We start from the raw sequence: 22,837 nt of genomic DNA, 5'->3' as shown, positions 1-22,837 counted from the left end.
CACGCAGCTGCTTTCCTCTACAAGATCAATAATTAAACAGTTATTGATAAGTGTGCGCTAAATCATTAAATAATTGTACATGATTGCACCCTAAAATAGTATTTCTGAAAAAAGATATCAAGTCTTTAAGGAGAGACAGAATGAGTAACATTGGCAGGGAGAGGGTGAGAAACACAGGCCACTGACCAAGGAGAGAGTGTGGGGATAAGAACCAAGGAGACAGGACCAGGGAGAAGGGCGGCCAAGGACACAGAGGCACAGCTCGCGGCCAGGACAAGTGAGCCGCAAAGGCAGTTCACAAACCTACTGCTGTGTTTAGACGTCAGGGAAACAAGACTTCAGCTGAGAGCACAAGTGATTTACCCTGAGCTCATGCAAGGTCTCCACCTGGAAGCGGCTGCTCGGCACGGAGGCCACAACTGACACCACTCTAGCTGCCTATGGCCATGAAACCGCTGCCTCCTAAAGCCCCAACCTTGTGGGCCCTTCCCATTCCCATCCTATTCTTTTTATCCTGCACCACCACCCCAGTCCCCCAAAGGCACCCTAGGCTCTTGCTGTAGGGCTAAGTGTGGGCCCCAGCACAGAACACCCTCTGGACCCCAGGAGTCTTGCAGTCACCCCCCCGAACCCCCAATTTCTGCATAGGTTCCCATAGTACCTTCCCAGGGAAGCAGGGTATGCCTCTCCCTGGACACAGCAGGAGTCACACTGTGCCATCACTGTCATGTGCATGCCCATCCCACCTTCCAGAGAATGAGGGGCCACTCCTCCAGGTGTCTAGGTGTTTCTAGCACCCTGTGCACAAGCAGAGACAAAGCAGACAAGGGAGGTGGCCGAGTGCCGTGCCTGGCACACAGCGGGCAACCACCCACGCCGCAGGAAAGCCAACCTGAGTGCCTGTAAGCTGCCAAATGGACCCAAGACAGTACACACCAAAAAAGCAATTATCTGCAGTAAAAGAGAACTTCCATCTGATGTGTGATCAGTAGAATAAACAAAACAGTGAGCCAATTAGAAAGGATGGGAGAGAGACAGGGCATCTTTCCGAATAGTATTCTGAGGGGTTAGAAAGAGAGGCAGAGCTACACCACAGCTCCCCTGGGACGTGGTCTGTTTATCCTTCTTACCTCTAAGCAGAAATGAGAGGATTCTCAGGGTCTCCCTATGGGGGCAGGGGTGGGACCCTAGACTTGCAGAGAGGCACCCAGATGGGCAGATTTTCTTTAAAACTAGCCATGACATATATAAAAAGGAAGTCATGTTTTGTATAAACTCACAACCTCATACACACTAAGAACTCTTCTGTAAAATTTACAAAGCATGAAGAAGCTAAAGGTTTTTCGTTTTAAACCAATGTACTAATACACATTTTTTTGCTCACAAAGGAAAGGTTCTGTCCCAGAAGACCCTGGGTGGCGACTCCTTGTCTGCTCTGGGTTGTCCAGCCTGACCTGTCTTCTGCAGAGTAGATGCAGGAAAGAATCCTGAGAGTAGAGCAGGGAAATGATGAGTATGGGGAACCTGCCCACCAGCAGGGATCTGAGCGCACGACACCTCCTGTCCACTTGGCCACGAGGGTGCAGCTGCCACAGCTGGCAGACGCCCCCCCCCAACAGACCACACCCCTCCTGCTTCCTTCAAACCCCGCCTCCCAGAGACCCTTAGAAGAAATCTTATTTAGTAGAAACTTAAATTTCTAAATTAAATTTAAAACCTAAATTTCTAATTATTAAAATTTTAAATTTTAAATTATGTACTCTAAGACAGGTCTTGACAAAGCGCCATGCCGCGGGTTTCCCAGGCACCTAAGGAAACCAGTGCAGCCAGAGCAGCAAAGTGTGGGAAGAGGTGGGAAGCAGAGAGGCACACAAGAGAGGAGTAAGGCTTACTCCTTACGCTAACAGGTGCATGGAGTTCCTGCAGCCAAGAGAGAGCCTCCCCGAAATCAACAACTCCAATAAGAGAAAAAAGAAAAATTCCCCGTAAAATTGGACAAATGAGGTTAAAGAGAACACCTCTCAGTGATAATTTCAGCAAACTTAAGTACTTTTTTCAAGCTGTTTTGGTCCTGGCACCAGTTCTGGATGGTTGTGTGTTATGTATGGGTTACATGGCAAATGATCCTCCTGCATCCTACCCCAAGATTTATTTCATCCCCTCGAGATGCTGACTGTGATATACTAATATATGAACGAAGAAACACACTATTCACACTTAGCTCAATGATCTAATCTGGGCATAAAGATTTCGGAGTTTAAAGAAGTGCACAGAAATAATTATACAGAGGAAAACACCACTGGAAACTGGTGGCTCTGAAATGATCCTACAGACCTCACTGGACCTCTCGCTGGTTGACCGACTATCAGAGGCAGACAGGTCTCAATTCAAGGGGATCAAACAGCCAAACACCAGCCACAAAGACAAGGTTCACGGAGTGCTGTGCTCAACTCACAAACGCACCTGGAAATAAAAGTGTATTTTTCTAGCAAGAAGACATGTTCCAATCATCACAAATGCCGATGCTCTGTGGTGGGCTGATTTCCTGCCTTCTTTGCCACCCCAAGTTCAGGAGCCCAGGGGCTGTGACCGGGAAAGGCTCCCCAGGCTGCCGGGCAGCTCCAGGGATGGGGTGCGGCAGAGCAGACCCAGGGGCCCTGGCCCCCCATTAACCAGCCGGCTGGCTCTTGGGGGGCAGCCCTCACAGCCCAGGCTGAGAGGGAAGCCCCAGGGAGCCCCTCCTCAGGACGCCCCCCAGATCCCTGCACCCATCCGTAGGCAGCAAGCACCTACTGGGGCCAGACCTCCCATGGGACATCTGACGGCATCCTGCCTAGCCGCCCCAGGCCCTGGTGAACCACACAGGGGAGGCACAGGGATACATGCATCCGGCCACCCTGATGCCCTGCCTCCCCAGGCCCTGTGAGCCGCAGAGGGGAGGCGCAGGGGTGTGTGCACCAGGCCACCAGGGCGCAGGCGCAGGACCTGCCAGGTGGTCTCAGGCCCCCAAGAGCCTGGGCAGCTGGGCTGCCAGTCCAAGGGAAGTGACTGCACTTCCCTTCCCTCCCAGGGGGGTCCTCGTCCCCCGCTGTCCACACACGGCTGCCATCTTCGCTGCCTGACAGGGCCGGTTCCTCCCCAGGCCTGGCCTCCTGAGGTGTCTGATTCCCAACAGCCTGATCCGCCCAGGCCTGGGTACCCTCCCTCGGGGCCCAAACACGGCAGAGGGTCGGTTCTCATGGGCGCCCTCCAAGACCAGCTGAGAAGCGTTAGCCCCAAGCCAACGGGGCCTGTGAGTTCCAGGAGGATCCTCAAGGAAGGACATGAGCAGTGCCCCTGCCATCAGCAAAACAAGCTCTTCTTTCTTTTGTTTTCCTCTTCTCACCCACCCCCACCTTTCAAAACTAAGCTTCACTATAAATCCCTGGGAGAGCTGCTCGGGCACAGTGTGAAAGAACTAAGAGATATTACCAAGGTGAAAATATATCAATGTGGAAATGGGGGGAAAAAAAAACACTGTAACAGAAGTAATAACTTAAGCCCCAAACGCCACTATCTTAAGGAAATTGTAACATCAACAAAACTAGCTCCTGAAAAAGGTCCCTAAATGGCCCCCTTCCTGACACCCACAGTCCACTAACAAAGTTCCTTGAGAACCTTTAGAGCAACAGTCAGAAAGTGATTTCCCAGCAACTGGCCCTCCTTCATCAGCGGCCAAATCAACAGATCTTTGATATTCTTTTTAGCTACAAGCAAAAACTGCTATTTAAGACAGGGTCATCGCTTCTTTTCCAAAAAAGAACAAGAATGCTGGCATCAGAGCTCTCAACTTAAAAATGCACCCCAGGCAGCTGCCCCAGTTAGGAGGCTCACGGGGAGGCAACCAGCCCTCCAGGGCTGCTGGCTCTGCTCTGCCGGCCTTTGGAAAACACCACCCCGGCCATGGCCGTGGGCTGGGCCTGTGGGGTCTCAGATGGTCTCTCCACGCTCATCTGGTTCCCTGGTGGGGTGCGGGTCATGTCCCAACACCTCCACGAGAGGCAGTGTCATCCTGCTCCGTCCAAGTCAGGTACATGGCCGTATGGAGCCGCCTGTCTTTGACTCTCCCAGATGGACAAGCACATACCAAACAGGATTTACCGTTCCAACTTCTCCCACAGTAACACATTAACCTAAAGATAACTTGTATTATAAAATGTATGAATAAATGTGAGCTCTTGATGCAGAACCAGAGTGATCCATCTTCCAGAGGCATGAATACAAGGAGGGGAGGAGCAAACACGTACGCATTTTAGCTGACACAGGACAACACAGCACCCACACACATACACAAACCACACAACCCCATCGGAACACACTGCTTGCTCATAATGAACCAGTCTTGTCGTCGCGTATTACAAACTTTTTCCGGGGCTGTAATTGGAAACTTGCCAGGCAAGACTATAATTTAATTGTTTATGCATAAAAATGGCTTGCTGATTAGGGTTTTAAAATAGATTTCCAATGGATCACTCCCTGTGTGTGCTTCTCTACTGAGAATGGTCTGAAGCCACTCTTTAAAAATATCTTCTACAGTTTTTGAAATGTCATTTTATAAAACGTAATTTCATCACATTTATTAAAAAAAATAGGTAAAGTTTTTAAGAAAATAAAATTATGTATTCATAACATAAAAAAAAGCAATCCAGTGGAGATGGAGACAGGTGTTAAGAGGCAATATGGAAAAGCTGTGAAAGTAAGACATGCAGCTAAACTTTACCGAGCAATTGTGTGAACACATAAATAAGTTACTAGGTCTAAATCCACAGACGCAAGGTCGCTGTCACACCTTCCACAGATCCTCTCTCCACAGGCCTGCAGAGCACAACTGAAATGAAGGGACTTTCTCAAGACTGTTTGCACTCACTGGATTTGGGATCAATTTACTCTGTGGGTAAATGTTCCAACTAGTAAATCACTTCTCTGAGTGAGGATCCTGGCCCCAGGCAGGGCCCCAGCCCCCTGCCCTCCAGGGATGCCTGCACGAGCAAGCCCTGCACACCTAACATCCCGGACAGACAGGGACAGCCGGACAGCCGAAGGACCTAGAAAGAACCCATGTGCACCCCTGCTGTCTCTGCTAATGGCCCAAGCCCCCTCCTGGGTGAGCGCCTCATGGTCAGCCCCACAGGTCAGCAGCAGGGCCTGTTTAACAAAAGTTTCATCCCAGTTCCTGAGAGCCTACAGGGCCCCGGGCCACTTACAGGAACTTAACGGTTCAAAGGTAAGAAACCACCTTCAGCTCGAGGAAATCCGAAGTCAGAAAGGGAAACATGTCAACACGCAGAAAACAATGTACTGGCAGTACTGCCCAAGCACCAGCAGGACAGGTAGATGTTTCCAGGAGGGCAGGGAGGGACATGATGACCTGAATTGACAGAGTTGGCTCGGTATTTCAGAGAAGTTGAGGCTCCTTCCAGAATGCGGAATGCAGCAGAACTGAGCGGAGAGACCAACTCTCCCGAGGCAGGGACCCAACCAAGAATCCCGATGGTCCCATGTGACCTTGCCTCTCTCCTCCTTCCCACCAACACCCAGTAAACACCGTCGACGGCCTGCTGGCAGGCCATTCAATGCACTGCTGAATCCACGCACCCTGCATCTCAAGCCTAAAGACATTCCAGGTGCAGACCTGGGCCGGCCTGACACATCTGCCCTTCACAGCACTCATGCCCTGAAGATGAGGCCCCAACTCCCCGACGGGACTTACAAGGGCCTGAGCCCCTGTGCTGCTGGGTGTGTGTCCCCCAGACCCCCTCAATGACCGTGAGCTCCTACATGCCCAGGCAGATGCACACTCCCTCTCACCTCTGGGCCTACCATGGTTCTCAGCCCACCTACCCACGTGACATCTCACCTGACCCCTGGTACCCATGCGACTCCATCAGGACCCTCCCCGAGGTCTCTGCATGGCCCCAGCACTACCCTAGCTCACATCTGTACGTGTTACTGTTACTGCTTCTTCGACTGGTCACCTGTATGTTAGAGGACAAGTTTTCCCCCCACGGAATGCCCCGTGCAAGCACAGAGCCAAGCACACCCTGGTCACCGAGGTGCTGTAGCCCGTGAGTTTCAGATCAGACTACCCAAGCTCCAAACTCAGTTATGCCACTCACTCAGATGAGCCGTATGACCCCTGTCTTAATCTCTCTGATCCTCAGTCCACTTCACTTTTTAAATGTAAATGATGGTAATGATAAACTATATAATAGTAATTTTGTGAGCTTTAAATTGATGCATTCTAGGTACAATATTTAACACATGGTAAATGGCTAACATGTTACATATTATTATTAATAACTGTTAGATAAGTAAATGAAATGTCAGTGCGGGACCCAAAGATACCTACTCACTGACAGTGACAATATTCAGTTTAATAAATTCAAAAGGACAAAATAATAGAAGCTTAGGAAACTGAGTTAGAAATCACTAGTGACCCCTATGTGTTCAGTGGGGTCTGATGGGTCCACTACAAAAGGTTACTCAACACAACTCTAAAGACTTCCACCAGCTATAACTACCCACAGCAGACATGCTCAAACACATTCTAGCTCCCAAACTCTTTATAAAAACTAAACTTCAATAAAGACTAAATATTAAATAAGATTTGAGGATTACTATTTTGTTAGGTTGGTAATATAGATAATATTCTAATTCTAATAAACTAATAAATTCTTAGGTTTTTTTTGGAAACATTATTAAATATTTTAGAAGTGGTTTACAAAAAAAGAGAAAGGCTAATACATCAAAATGTTAACAACTGCTAGATCTAGATAGTAAGTGTGGGTATTTTTATTTGTCTGATACTAAAACCAGACAAAAACACCACAAAAAAAATGAAAATTATCAACCAATATCCTTGATGAACAGAGATCCAAAAGTCCTCATCAAAATATTAGCAAATGGAATTCAACAATACTTTAAAAGGTTCATTCACCATGATCAAGTAGGATTTATTCCAGGGATATAACGATGGTTCCACATCCACAAATAAGTCAATGTGATACATATACTGCATTGACAAAATGAAGGATAAAAATCACATGATCATCTCAATACACGTAGAAAAAGCACTTGACAAAATTCAGCATCCATTTATAATAAAAATTCAACAAAGCAGGTATAGAGAGAACAGATTTCAACATAATAAAGGCCATATATGACAAACCCACAATCAACATCATAATCAATGGGGAAAAGCTAAGAGCTTTTCTTCTAAGATCAAGAACAAGACAAAGATTTCCACTCTCTCCACCATTATTCAACCTAGTATTGAAAGTCCTAGCTAGAGCAGTAAGGCAATAAAAAGGAATAAAAGGCATCCGAATCAGAAAGGAAGAAACAAAACTGTCACTATTTGTAGATGACATGATATAAATACAGAAAACTCTAAAGACTCATCAAAAAACTCTTAAACGAACTCATTAGAGTTAAAGGATACAAAACCAATATACAGAAATCTGTGGCATCTCTATATGTTAATTACAAACTATCAGAAAGATAAATTAAGAAATCCCAGGGGCGCCTGGGTAGCTTGGTTGGTTGGACGGCCGACTCTTGGTTTCGACTCAGGTCATGATCTCAAGAGTCGTGAGATCTAGCCCCATGTCAGGTTCCACACTCAGTGCAATCTCTTTAAGATTCCCTCCCTCTGTCCCTCCCCCAATTCATGCATGCGTGCACACACTCTCTCTCTTTCAAATAAATAAATCTTTAAAATAAATAAATAAATAAATAAATAAATCTTTAAAAGAAGAAGAAGAAAGCAATCCCATTTACAATTGCATCAAAAAGAGTAAAATACCTAGGAATAAAGACATGTACACTGAAAATTACAAATGGTTAGATACAAATTTAAAAATATCCTATACTCATTGATCACAAGAATATTGCTAAAGCATCAATATCACCCATAGCAATCTACACATTCAATGTAATCCCTATCAAAATTCCAATGGCATTTTTCAAAGAACTAGAACAAATAACTCTAAAATTTGTATGGAATCCAAAAGACCCCAAATAGCCAAAACAATCCTGAGAAAGAATAAAGCTGGTGGCATCATTCTCCCTATACTACAAAGCTATAATAATCAAAACAATATGGTATTGGCATAAAAACAGATACACCGACCAAAGGAACAGACTTGAGAACCCAGAAATAAGCCCACATGTATACAGACCATTAATTTACAACAAAGGCGCCAAGGACATACAATGGTGAAAGCAGTGTCTTCAATAAATGGTGTCGGGAAGAGTGGGAAGCCACACGCAAGAGAATGCAACTAGTCCGCTATCTTACCATACACAAAGATTAACTCAAAACGGATTAAAGACTTGAATGTAAGACTTGAAACCATGAAACTCCTAGAAGAAAACATAGAAAGCTCCATGACATTGGTGTTAGCAGTGTGCTTGTGAATCTGACTCCAAAGGCAAGGGAAATAAAAGCAAAAATAAACATGTGGGAGCACAATGAATGAAGAAGCTTCTGCACAGAGAAGGAAACAATCACCGAAACAAAAAGGCAACCTATTAAGAAAAGATATTTGCAAATCATATATCCAACAAGGGGTTAATATTCAAAATATATAAAGAATTCCTACAACTCAACAATTTAAAAAACAACCTGATTTAAAAATGGGAAGAAGAAAAATAAGAAGAATAAGGAAAAAAAAAAAAAAGAAAAAAAAAAGGAAAAAATGGGAAGAAGAGCTGAAGAGGCATTTTTCCAAAGACATACACAGATGGTCAACAGGCACAGGAAACGGTGTTCAACATCACTAATTATTAGAAAATTACAAATCAAAACCACAACAAGATATCACCTCATACCTGTTAGAATGGCAATTATCAAAAAGACAAGAAATAACAAGTGTTGGAGAAAAGGGAACCCTTGTACACTGTCAGTGGGAATGTCAAACCATATGGAGAGTTCTGAAAAAAATTAGAACTATGATATGATCCAGCTATTCCATTGCTAGGTGTCTACCCTACATGAAGAAAACAAAAAAACTAATTCAAAAAGATACGTGCACCGCCCCCTCCATGTTCACGCAGCACTATTGACAGTAACCAACATTTGGAAGCAACCTCAGCACCCATCGAGGGATGAATGGGTCAAGAGGATGTGTGGTGCATATACACACACACAATGGAATACAACTCGGCCGTGAAGGATGGAATCTCGCCGCATGCACTAACACAGGTGGACCTTCAGAGATGAGGCCAAGTGAAGTAAGTCAGGCGAACAAAGACAAATACCATATGATTCCACTCACATACAGAATCTGAAAAAAATAAGACAGTATTAAAACAAACTCATAGATACAGAGAAGAGATCAGTAGTGACTCCAGGGTGAGCGAAATGGGGGTCACTGTGCGCGGACAGATGGCGACTCGTCTTTTGGTAGCAATCACAGTGCAGTGTACGCAGATGTCAAATTATAATGTTGTACACCTTATGTGTGCATCGTGTTATATCCCAATCGCACCTCATAAAAAAACAGAATGTTGGAATATTATTCAGTCAAAAGTAAACAAATGTAAATGAAGCACCTCTACATCATTTTGTTTTTTACTGTTAATTGCTGGAGACTCTATGTATGTTTCTTTGTCTTCCTGTTTTCATGGGTTTTTGGAAGTTTTTCACAAAAGAAGTTTAAAAAGATTTACTCCCACTTGCAACCCCAGTAAAGAACACAATTCAAAGAGTGGCTCTGGGGAAGCCTGGTGGGCCTTCCCCCTCCCGCCTTTTCTTTCCCTCCCCTCCCCCGCACTCCTCCCCCCATTCAGGTCCTGGAGGAAGATCAGAGAGCTCTGAGGAATACAGTTTGAGAACACTACCTTTTGTTGATTCTAGAATTGAAAGAGAAAAAGAAAAAAAAGAAAAGAAAAGAAAAGAAAAAAAAGAAAAAAGAAAAGAAAAGAAAAGAAAAGAAAAGAAAAGAAAAGAAAAGAAAAGAAAAGAAAAGAAAAGAAAAGAAAGAAAAGAAAAGAAAAAAGGAAAGGAAGGGAAGGGAAGGGAAGGGAAGGGAAGGGAAGGGAAGGGAAGGGAAGGGAAGGGAGAAAGGAAGAAAGGAAGAAAGGAAGAAAGAAAAAGAAGGAAGGAAGGAAGGAAGGAAGGAAGGAAGGAAGGAAGGAAGGAAGGAAGGAAGGAAGGAGAAAAGAGAGAGAGAAAGGAAGAAAGGAAGAAAGGAAAGGAAAGGAAAGGAAAGGAAAGGAAAGGAAAGGAAAGGAAAGGAAAGGAAAGGAAAGGAAAGGAAAGGAAAGGAAAGGAAAGGAAGAAAGAAGAAAAGATCGATCATCTGAGTAGTAAACTGTTTGGATGAAAAGTAGTATTTTAAGAGACTGCTTGCTGATGCTTCAGAGGCTTGCCCAGAGACACTCAGGAATCCACGCCAAGCTGGGTCACAGCCTTCCTGCAGACAGCACAGTGGCTTTCCAGCCACATGAACTAACCCCAGCTGGTTCCTGGGACTCACAGTGACCCTTTCCACCGCTTCCCAGGGCAAAAAAAAAAAAAAAAACAGTCATACAGCTGAGTTTTCTTTCCCACATTTTAACCAATCATTTTCTAACCAGTTAAATATGGCATCGCCAGGGGAAAAAGGTAAAATTCCCTGTATTTTTAAACAGTAAGCACAGCTCTAACTCTACAGGAAATCTTGCCATTCTGCTCTGTGAAATAAATCCACCAATGGATTCTGTACTTAACTGATTTCCCTAAAACTATCACAGATAATTCTATCAACATCTTATGCAGCACAAACAACCCAAAGGCTGATTTTCAAGTAACGTCTAATATTTTGAGTAATTTGCATAACAAAACAACTCTGCAAGTTTCTTTAAACCCACCCAAGCTGGACAGGAGGCATACAGAGGGTCCAAGGGGCTCCTGGAGAACTGGAAGAGGCCTCTCCTACTCTGAGCTGAGAGTTTTCAGTTTAGGGAAGCAGAACCTGAAGCCTGTCCTGTTTTTCAAAGAAGTCTCCAGTTGGGTACTTGTTCAGTTCTGGTTCATCAGTTAACCGTATCATGCTAGTAAGAAGTAGGTCTGCTCTCCTGGGCACCCAGGGGTCACTCGTCTTGCCTCCCTGGTCACCTTCAGGGTGGGGGCTGGGTTCCGGGGAGGGAGGCAGGATTGGCCTGGGTAAGGGAAGAGTTGGTGAAATCTGAAAAGTCTCAGGGAGGCCGGGAGGATGCCCTTACAAAGAAAACAGTTCTCAGCACACAGCTCAGGATATTTACGGGAGTATTATGGCTCCAAGAGGCAAGTCATAAAATAAAAAGAATGAGTCTCCGGCCTGGCCTGGCCTGGCGGTGCACGTCTGAAGGCGAGGCCCCTGGCGGGCAGGACTCGCTGCAGGGCAAGCCCAGCACATGGGCCCCAGTGGGTGCTGGGCCCCTTGGCTCGGTACACTGCCCGTCTGTTCGCCCGAAGACAATGACAGGGGCTCTACTCCTTACACTGTAGTATTATGGGCAGGAATTCAAATACATCATTAACATCGTGCACAGGCTTATCTACTGCAGAGACAAAACGCCCATTCTTTGAACAAATGGGGTGAAGTCCCACAACAATGAGGAGTTCCTCTCTGCATACACCAATCTGGCCCACATGAACAATCCCAGGCTTATAGTCCGCAGCCCAGTCCGAGCCACTGCATGAAGTGATGCATTCACTGCTCCGAGTAAGGACCGTCGCTGACAAGGCCTTGAGGCTGCCTGGCTCAGGCCAATCAATAATCCATTATGAGCAAACTACATTTCCACTCTAATAAGAAGAAATGAATAAAGGGCCACCAGAATCAGCGGCATTCACAAGGAGCCCCACCCCACCTCCCCCACAAGGGGAAGGAGGACACAAACCCACTATCCTGGGGCCTAAGGAACACACAACCGCCCACGGGTACGGCAAGTCTGTGTCCCAAGAACAATGTGCCGGACGTTTCTGCCAAAGGCCCTTGTTTTCAAGGTGAGTCTCAAACATGCTTTGTTCAGCACGGAAGGCAGGAGACCAGACCCTCAGGGCCACGAGGACGAAATCCCATTTTCTCAAACAAACAAAGGTTTCCTGTGAATTCTCTAGCACCCAACACAGCAAGCAAGAGCCCACATACTCGGTAGTCCCCAAATGTAGTTAACTGTCTCTGATAAGGCTTTACTACGCAAACTCCGAGGCCTTGTGGCCAGACTCACTGCAACCCTGTAGCTCAGGCCCAGGCTGCAGCCACCGGCTCCATGCACAGCACAAACGACTGCTCCCACCTCACTGCGACTGCGAGGAGGCTCCCTTTTATGAAGTTGTTTACCACAATCTGTCAAACACCCAAATAAACTCCTGGTCCTGAAAAGAGAGATTCCATCATCACCTCCCAAGAGAAGGTGGAAATAGAAGCACACCGTTCACAACGGTATGCCCAGACAGTTCCAAAAGAAAATCTGAGTTAACATCAGTATAAACGCTGCCCATAGGTCCTTTTACTAAACTAGAAAGACCGGCAGTCAAATCTTACCTTATGGGGGGATGAAAAAAGCAGATGAACACAATCTAATTATTGATTACATGCAGGAAAGCCCAAGAATAGATGGGGGAGGATATGGGGGTCTTCCCTCCCCAGTCATTAATAACATATCCAGAAAAATCCAAAGTAGTCATGGAGACTTTAATAAGAGGCATCCATGTGAAAATAAGCAGGGGCTGGATGTTTTAATACCAAAAAGAAAGAAGCATGCTTTTCCTAGTTCTTTTTCCTTTGCTCTCCAAAATCAACACATCCCTGTCGATGGCTATTTACTATGTCCAAGTCTTATAGGATGTAGTGACTTTATCAATCTATTTGTCCCTAAAAAAGTGAACTTCTCTAAACTGGAAAAACAAAAAAAAGGAAAAAGGAAAGAAAAAGGAGGAAAAAAATGAAAAATAACAGGAGCCAGAGCTTGCTCTGTAAGGTTCTGATCAATGTCCGGCTGGACCCCTGGCTGGCCGCGAATATCGGGGCCCTGAGGGCACATGCAGTCCTGGAACCCCACAGCCACTGCCAGTACAGCTACTGATCCAGTCAACTTTTCCATCAAGAGCTCACATCCCCCAAACTGGGCGCGCGGGTGAAGTCTGCAGCCACCAGAGGCTGCTCAGCATTTTACAAAAATAGAGAGTAAATCATTCGCTTCACTACATGAACCACAAAAGCCGTCAAGTTTTTATGTTGACTTTTTTTCCATGCTGCATCAAGGGGATGAAAGCCTAAGTTCTGATCAATTCAGAAGTGCTGAAAACATGGGGGATACCAGAGAAAAATCAAGACTCATAAATTTCTGGTTTTAAAACAAACCTGGAAGACAAGAAGGCTTTAGTAAACTGCAAGGGAAAAAAATATATCCCATTTACAAGCAGAGGATAAGTTTTTACTGAGCGTAAACCCCAAAGTGTAGAAACGATAACCTAGTCAGTGCCTGGCAGAAATTTTTTTTAACAGAAATTGTCAACTGTGAAAATAAAATAATCCCGTGTAGAAACTTGCCATGTTTTCTCAGTAGGTGACACTTCCTGGTCTACTGGACGTAGCTTTCTGAAATCTGTGTCAGTGGACTGTAAACCATATTTTAACAGAAGTAAGTTCCTATAAATGAACTGTATTTTACTCCATGGAAACCAAGAACAAAAGACAGTACTTGCCCCCCAACACATTCACATTGACCTATTTTTCCAGACTTTTACCTAAAACCAACATTTTTCTCCCAGCCTAAGAACACAGTCTGCAATGAATACCTATCGAACATTATCGCCTTCCTCTCTGCTTTTTGTGAACAGCCGTCAAATAAAGAACTGTGCCCAAGAATACAAAGAGAGATAATTATGTGCAGTAAACCATAAAACATTCTGTTAAACATTACCTTCCGAGGTAGTGCTGTTTAGCAGAGAAGCCAGCCCACCAAAAAAATCCCTTCTTTAAGAGCACACACTGAGAAATAAACATTCCGTGATCAATTTTACTGAATTCTAAGCAACGGCACACCAAACGTTTTCTGTAAAGATACCCTGGACTGAGCTGCTCTTGGTAGGACGGCAGAAAGGCATGCCGCCCGCGCAAGAAATTATTTAAGACCCTGTTTGCCCTTGTGCGGACACCAATCGATACTTTAGGAGGATCAAAATTAGAAACGGACAGATCTTCCCCAAATGCGTTAGAATCTAAAGCACATACAGGGTAACCAGCTTAAATTTTCCAGATCCATTACTGCCAATAACTACTGTAACATGACCTAGTTTATCACCAACACACAACGCACCTTTGAGAGCAGCTGGATATTTCAGCCTCTTAAGGAGAGCGATCTGTCAGAGAATGTTTACAAAGAGCAATTCTTGACAAGAACATGATGTCACATCGCCCTAGGATTTATCCTGCATCGCTTGTCTAAAAATATATTTTCAAGCACACTTAATGACACATCCCTGCAAGTTCTAACTTCTGATATCTTCAGACCATGTCTACCTTTCTTGCAAGGAACAAAAAAAAAAAAGGATAAACACGCAAAATACCACGTTAACTCCCCATAAGAATGGTATTGTGTTATTCGGCTACAGAATTGAAGGAAAGGCCATGTGTGAAGCGATCGTGGAGGAACTCCAAGAAATGGGGGCGGGATGCTTTCGAAGCCAGAACATCTTATCCACCAACAGCTTTGGGGGAAAAGTGAAGGTAGATAAAGATACAACCCAGCTCGCTTTCGGATCTCAGAGCCCGGGGGCCCCCTGGGGAGGGAGATTCGGGGTGGCCGCAGGCATCTCTGCCCTGGGCCCCGGGCAGGACCATCAGGGGATAGAGCGCAGTGCTTTATTTAAGGGGCACAGTAGTGTCTCTGTGGCTCACTGCAGCAGGGTCCTCCTTCTCTGTCCCTTCGGCCCCCACCCCGCCACTCCGCCACTCCAACACCCAGCAGCACGGCACGCACCAGGTCCCCCAGCCAGGGGTCCAGTGCCTCGGGGGGACGGCAGGCACTGCCAAGGGACAGACCAAGGTTCTAGGGGTGTGCGGGCCCAGCGAGGGAGCCGAGCGCACAGCTGGGTGTGGACCCGGGACGGGGCCGGGGGCCCTGCTCCTGCGTCTAGGGACAGTGCCATCCACACTGGGGACCCTGGCTCCTGAAAATGACTCCAGAATTCAAGTTTATGGAGACAAACTCTGGAAATGCCAATTTGGTGGAAGGGGCAGCTCCTCGTAAACATCCTGTTTCGACACGCACGATGCACATGACACACACGACACACGCGACACACACGTCAACAGGAGTCGGTGGCACGGAGATGCCACGTCACAGCACACCTGTGCTGCAGGAGCGGATCCCTCGTGAGCAAGACCTCCCCAAGGGGGAGAGCAAACAGTGGAAGGTGTGCAGTTCACCCGCCAAATAGCCAAGTACTGGAAAAATAAAATAGAATTGCTTTAAAGTGTGTTTCCAACTCAATTATCTGAATGAACTCCTTTCCATTACTTCACAGTCACGATGAAGGAGCGGAGCCCCTTCCGGTGCCCAGCTCCCCCACAACAACGGCCTCCTGCCCCAGGGGGGAAGGGCAGGGCCCACCCACCTGAGATGCTGTCAAGGCAGGTAAGGACAGGGTGACTCCTCCCTCCTCTCACGGGGACAAGAGAGGCTCACGTTGGCTCTGCTCCTCGCCAGACTCCCGGGGTGCTGACCCCGTCCACGCGCCACTTCTCCCACCTTTCCGGAGGGGTCCCGGGCACCCGTGCCTCTTCGGGGAAGTGTGGATTACTGTTTGAGAAATGCAGGCAAAGAGCTAAGTATAGCTGAGACCTTCCTCGACTAAGGGCCCCCCTCAAAAAATTGTCCCTCTCTGACTCATAAATAACGAAGAGCAACCGGGTCATGCACAGAACCAAACCCCACTCCAGGGGCTGCGTCCACACCCAGGCATGAGCTCCGGGCAGGTCGGCCCCTGGAGCCTCCGTGGGTAGCACTGCCCCCGCCCCACGGCCTCCGGCCTCTCACCCCGTGGGCAGCACACATCACAGTTCGGGTCACCGCCCGGGCCAGGCCCCCACCCCGCCCCAGAGTGAGCAGGCAGCACCTCGCCTCCGCAAGCCATCAAAGCTGACCCTCAGGGCTCCAGACCTGGTTTAAATGGCGCCACCGCATATTTTTACCCATTTGATGCAATGCACAGGCTCCATCCACTGATTCACAGGTGGGGTGGGGGGGGGTGGACGACAAATACGGAAATACGAGTTTCTCGGCTCTTCCCTTAACATCAGGACGGGCCGTTCACATACATGTACACTGCAAATCACCTTCCATGTCTAACTTACACCAAGTTCTGTTTCTTGATTTTTTTTTTTTCCTGAAATCAGTCTGTTGCGCTCACCGTGCCTGGGCACGGAGCACCGGAGGCTTGGCGGGTCAGGCGCACGGTGCTGGCTGTTAATTGTGCAACAGTGCAAGCCACGGAAAGGGAGAGGAGCACCAGGCGCACTCGACGCATCGTGCCACCCAGGGAAGCTGACAGGGCTCACGGGAAGGCCCCCCAGCCCGGCCGGTAGGACACCACACACAGCAAAGAGACACAGACTCTCACACATTTATAGGCGCGCACACGTCCAACCACGTACATGTGGCAAAGAACAAACATCTGCCTAAGATCCTCGCATGTCCACCTCCTTCTTCGTAGGCTCTCGGAAAGTGGCTGCAGGACCCGTCCGGGATCGTCAAGCTGCTTCTCAGGCGGAACCTCCTGGTGTTTTACGTGAACACACAACACGTGCTCTCTTGGGTAATGACCACCTTCTCCGGGCATGCTAAAGTCTCCCAAGGGAAACTGTACTAAAGAGAGGCCCTGCATAAGCATCAGGGGACCTTTCCACATTAGGACAAGAGTCAAACTCTGCTTTCAGGGGAGATCCGCAGGCTCTGATGTAGAGCCGAGGGTAGAAGGTTCTGGAAAAAGCAAACTTTTTCCTTGTTTTCAAACACAGATCTGCTCCTTTCGGGAGATGCCGATCCAGTCTTGCCTTCTAATGGAGTAATTCCCACCAGGGTCACACTCTGAAAGCACAGCTTCCCTAGGAAACACATGGAAAATAGCACTCTGCTTCGCAGGGGGGGAGCCGCTCACCTGCCGTCAAGCCTCTACGGGCCTCACAGCTTGTTTGAAATGAAATCTGCGCCTAGGAAACGCCTAGCCAGCGTGCTGCGAGCACCGCGGCTGCCTGTGTGCCCACACTGGCTTCCTCAGGATGCACACAGTAGCAATAACTCACTTTGGCCAAGCTGGATGTGTGGCCCTGTCTCTGCAGGGGCCACGCTCCTACAGAGAAGCCTCCAGAACAGAATCTCAGTCGCATTGTTCTAGAGGTTCCCGGTTTTCTTGGCAGCACGCGCACTGGCAGCACACCCACCCACCGGGCACAGACCCTCACCCCACGCACGCCTCTTGTCACAGAGGGGCACCCCGAGGAGGGGCCTGAGCACACCGAGGGGGTGGCTGGGCGCACATGAGCAGTTCCTGCCCGACGCCTGCAGAGGACACCGGTTCTCTCGCTTGGTTTTTCTGGAAGGGGCAGAAAGGATTTTTCAGGCCCACTGGACTCCAGTGGCCAGCGATGGTTCACAGCGGCCACAGAACCAGGGAGAGACAGCTCTTCTAAGAGGTAGCTGTCCCCACCACAGCAGGCCCCGTCTTTCTATGCAGCAGGTAACTGCCGGCATCCTCCGGGGATCGGCCGTGGCATGCCCAGCTCTCTGTGCCGCCGCAAACCAGAAACAGGAGCGCTGGTCCAGCATGCGGCATAGCGTGCACAAAGCCACCTGCGGCCTCCTCACCAGCCAGGGGACCCAGGGTGCCTGGGAACCAACTGTTTGAGACCACCCTATGTCTTACGGCATTTAAAGGAGATTTAGGTGGAGTCGTTCGCCACATACGGTCCCACAGTTGCCAGAAATGTACTCAAAGGACGTTTGCAGACTTGTATTCCAAACGTAGAGTAAGAAAATGTACATAAAGTCCTTAGAACAGTGCCCGGGCCATAAGGGGCACTTGGCAAGGGGAGGTGCCCCTCCCCTGAGGCCCCAATTCCGAGGTTCAGTAGCAGTGTGAATGATCACACAGAAGCACCTGGGACCCAGTACCCGCTCACCACCCCACACAGGAGCAGCTCCTGCTACGGGAGTCCCGAGGCCCGCATCCTAGGTCTGCTTACTTGGGGTCAACAGATACCCGGAGTGCCCACCGCAGGCCAGGGCAGCCACCAGGTGCTGCTCACACCTGGTGTGAGCACATCTGGGCATCCACACCTGCAGAGAGAAGGTCCTAGGCTCATCTGTCCAGGTGGAGATGCTAAGAAAACTCCCTCTCTCTCCTCCTCTGGCACTATAGCCAAATGATTACCCCCCAAGTACAGAGATAAAACCTATGAGCTCTCCTTTCCACCCTATTTGACATCAAAATATCTTTTAGATTAAAATCAAACTCATTAGTGTTCTCCTTTGGGCTCGTAAACTTATTCTCAAAGTGTTTTCGCTCCCAAAGTGCTCTCCAGGGATCAGTGGTAAGCCTGGGGTCCCCGCTGGAGGGGACTCCATGTGGGGCTTCAGTTCTCCAAATTTGGGAGACTCCTTCCAGCAAATTTGAATCACACCATGGCACCACTTTCACCAAAGGACAACAACACACACAATTACCAGAAAAAAAGAAAGAAGAGTTGGTGCTCCAGTACATCTCCTTATAAGGAATGCAAGCTTACCGCACTTCAGCTTCTAGAATGTCCCTTTAGGTGAAACACAGCATGGGGGCCTGAGCCCATGCACATCCCAGCACACAGCAGGCAGGCAGGCAAAGACTGGGATCTGCTGGGTACAGACCCGCCCAGTGAACACAAAACCTCTCCCCCCATGGACACCAATGGACAGTCCCTCCACGAGCGATGGAAGGACTGACATCCAGGAGTTCAGCATTAATGGGTCCACACAAGGGGACGCCTCCCAGAAGGGACGGGCAGCTGCCAGCCGTCCCCATGCTCTCCGCCCCGCACACCCCGCAGCAGACGCTGTGCAAACGTGCTGCTCCCATGTAAACAATGTCCCTCAGGCCACACTTGCCCAGATAACAAAATGAAACTGCCTCAACACACACACACACACACACACACACACATACACACACACGAACACCGGGCTTGAGGATTTGCTCACATGACCGGCGCTCAGGAAAAATTCTTGAGCTTTTGGTCCACTCTACTCTGATCCCCATGAGCTGATAAACAGGACGCTCCTGTAAGCTTCAGGCAGGTGGTCTTGTCAAGCTATTTCCCCATTTCCCACCAAACTCCTTCTAACATTTTTCCTGCCATGTCAGGAAAAGTGACCCCACGCCAAGGTCAAAGTGAAAACTATTGTCTTAGCTTAATACTCTCAGTCCCAGGTCTGCAAAACACACATCCAACAGATTAAACAGGAAGGCACCCTAATCAACCCAAATTTGACTTTCCTGTGACCAAGTCAAGAGAGTAACAAAACTGTCCTGATGCACCCTGACCAAGGCTGCTGCTCTCAGGAAAGGAGCTGAAACGCCCCCACCCCTGGACCTCTCCGACAGCCTGAGCTCGTCCCAAGTTCATTTTTCAAGTGATAATACTTTTTTTTTGAGATGTTATATATTTTTAGTTTCTTCCCAATTTATTTTTGTTTTTTTTTCCTCTATTAAGGGACTATACTTTTAAGAAAAGTTTGCTATTTTTTAAAAAGATTTTATTTATCCATTTGACAGAGAAAGAGAACACAAGCAGGGGGAGAAGAGGGAGAAGCAGACTTACCACTGAGCTCCATCCCAGGACCCCAGGATCATGACCTGAGCCGAAGGCAGCTGCTTAACCGACTAGGCCACCAGGTGCCCCTGCTACTGCTTTTAAGAAAAAAATGAACTACTGTAAATGCACAGACATGGATGTTTTCAGGAGACATGCAAGCACTCTCGAGCAGAGGCCTGTAGAACATGGCAGGAGCCGCCGCTGCAGACAGGAGGCTTCTTGCCCCCTCTATGCACAGTGGCCAGTGGGAACAGCAGGTCAGAGTGTCTAACTGCCTCTGCTGTGATCGCCTAGACTGGCCACCAACTCATCACCACTGAAAACAGCTGTGGTGGTTTTCTCCTGGCGTGCTATGCTCCACACACAGGTCATGCCTCTGGCCACCAGAGATGCCATGCCCCGTGGGTGGCTTGGTCTTTGCTGGACCATGGATCTGAAGGGCAGCCCTGCACCTCATCCCACACTGCCTGCATTTACAAAGCCGACCCTCAGATCAGGGCTGAGTGTGCCTACCAATGCTGACCTATCCACTAAGCTGCTGTGCCAATCAAAAGAAGCATTTCATTGACATCTCAGTTTGCTTGGTTTGCAAGTGTTACAGTGCATGCCACTGCTCTCACCCAACTGGAAAAGCATTCCATGTATACTTGACAATGAGCTTTAAGATGGACACTTGCAGGGCGCCTGGGTGGCTCAGTGGTGGAGCACCTGCCTTTGGCTCAGGGCATGATCCCAGGGTCCTGGGATCAAGTCCCACATTGGACTCCCTGCAGGGAGCCTGCTTGTCCCTCTGCCTATGTCTCTGCCTCTTCCTGTGTGTCTCTCATGAATAAATAGATAAAATCTTCAAAAAAAAAAAAAAAGACACTTGCAAACATCTCTTACCATCTAAAAGAAAATATTTCTGCTGTATGAACCATAAGCAGCGCATGGAAGTCTTTCCTCGCAACCTGAAGTTGCACATACTTTTCTAAAAACAGGAAGACAGGTAGAGATCCTCCTAAATCAGATCTCATGCACTCCATCTTTCTGTGATCATGCAACGTGTCCTCGTGTCCAGGCTCAGGAACCAGAATTCATGGCAGGGTCGCGAAGTGTTCCTGGAGCCTCTGGCCGTGTCTCAGGCTGGTAGCTGGGGACCTCGGGAGGCCTGCTGACAGGTGCCAGGTCACCAGGGGCAGGAGTGCAAAGCCTCAGTGGCAATGTGGGATACAGGGTGGGGAAGGAGATGTGCCAGCCTCCAGAGCCTGGCAAGGCCTCTTCTGCTCCCCATGCTTGGTCACTTCACTTACAAAGAAGTTCACAGGTTTCCATTTATTTTTCCCATTTTAAAAAAATTATTTAATGACATGTCTTTTGAGACCTGAGATTCATCATGGCTCCCTTGGGACACAGGCAGGGCCAGGTGTGGGTGGGCCCAGCATCCCAGTGACAGAGGGGGAAATGTGAGGGGGATGTAACCCCAGCTGCGTCCCAGGAAGGCAACAGCCACCCCCACATGTGCTGGCTACCTCAGGACAGGACAGGCCCCCAAGTTCTCTGGGCACCCAAAGGCCCTGTGCCAGACTCTGGAGCCCGACACATGCAGTGGGCAATCTCATAGACCACACGTTGGGCGGTGGCTCTTCTATGTGTGGGTCCTTTGACCAAAGCACTGGCTTTTTTCCGACTATGTCCCTGACTAGAACAAGCATTTCAGAGCTACGAGTGCTGAGAGACCATGTGCCGTCCCTGGACACTTCGGATGCACTAAGGAGGAAGGAACATGAAAGCCTTTATTCTCGTGCAGGAATACTTTAGTCCAAGAAACTCAGAGGAAGGAGTCTTTTAAAAACTCGACCCATCATCTCCCAGGGGCCAAGGAGTCCATGCACATCCCAGAAACGCGTGGATGCTGCCCCTTTGCAGACGGCACAAAGGAGGAAAGCTGCAGAATCAACTGTGATGTGCAGGAGGAGGACACAGACTCAGGTACAGCCTCCTTGCTCAGACCAGCACAGCCAGCACAGATAGAGGAAGTGGTGCTGGAATGACCAGCAGATACAAGGAGGTCAGAAGACAACCTGCAAGGCACACTTGGCGGGTCCGTGGCCTCCCCACTGGATGGACAACAGTCCACAGATCAGCTGCCCTGAGGCCTCCACATGTCCAGGTGCAGGGACGTTGGCGGGGCACACAGCCAGAGGCAGCCCGGGGTCCCGGGAGGGCAGGAGAGGCCCTGGCAGGAGACGAGGAAGGACGCCGACAAGGCCCGGGGCGCACACACACACTGTAGTTACAGCAGGTGTCAGCGCAGGGACGTCAGGAACGCCAGACAACTCCGTCCACCCAGAATTACTGTGAAATGGTGGTGAAACGGCACTGCCCTGTACGCTGGGCCAACACACATCACGTCATTCAAAATGGTCATTCAAAATAATAAAACGTGAGCATCTGGAAAATCATGCACACATATACACATGTGGATGTACATATGGGGGGTGAGTTCATCCTTATCTTCCAATGTGTTTTCTAAATGTTTGCAGATAGAACCTGTGCAGATTTGTGTGTGGGGGTGATGGGAGTTGTGTGTTTATTTCCAGTGGGCCTGCTTGCAGGCACTTCGGAGATGTAGTATATCAAGTTTTCTGTCATCACACTGTTTTTTTCCTAAGACCAGTTTGTTACTGGTCTTTTAGTATGTGTTCTCATACATAGTGAGCTTGTGTTAAAATAGGGCATTTTTTTCCTAATTAAAAAAAAAATCACTTTTGTGTTCTATTAAAAAAAAAAAAAAAAGGCTGTTGCCCTATTTAAATAAAGTATCCTTTGCCTGTTAGGAATACATCAATAAAACAAAGTTACAGAAAAAAACAAAACCAATCTGTGAGGGGCGGACACCAATCCCCAAGCAAGGGAAGGTGCACGATGCTGTGGAGCCATCCGGCCAACCCAAGAGACAAAGCTGCCCCCTGGTCCAGGGACCGCGGGCCCTC

General features: G+C 48.2%; 1 protein-coding gene across 10 annotated transcripts in view; it reads right to left on the bottom strand.

Annotated features, from left to right (window-relative positions):
• The window catches only part of ZNF516 (zinc finger protein 516), a 124,327-nt gene that overhangs the window by 75,027 nt on the left and 26,463 nt on the right, over nt 1-22,837 (bottom strand). For 4 of the 10 annotated variants that reach the window (XM_077877554.1, XM_077877015.1, XM_077877638.1 and 1 more), the window contains exon 2: nt 15,632-15,816. The exons of 5 other annotated variants lie outside the window; for them this stretch is intronic. The gene's annotated coding sequence lies outside the window, so the exon portion shown is untranslated. Of the gene's footprint in view, nt 1-1,384; nt 1,488-15,631; nt 15,817-22,837 lie in introns of all 10 variants that reach the window. One more of the 10 variants, XM_077877168.1, reaches the window with a different exon arrangement.

This window comes from Canis aureus, chromosome 1, assembly GCF_053574225.1.
Source record: "Canis aureus isolate CA01 chromosome 1, VMU_Caureus_v.1.0, whole genome shotgun sequence".
In the NCBI taxonomy this organism is placed as follows: Eukaryota; Metazoa; Chordata; class Mammalia; order Carnivora; family Canidae; genus Canis; species Canis aureus.
The sequence above is the reverse complement of the archived record's forward strand: the minus strand, read 5'-3'. Positions and strand labels throughout refer to the sequence as shown.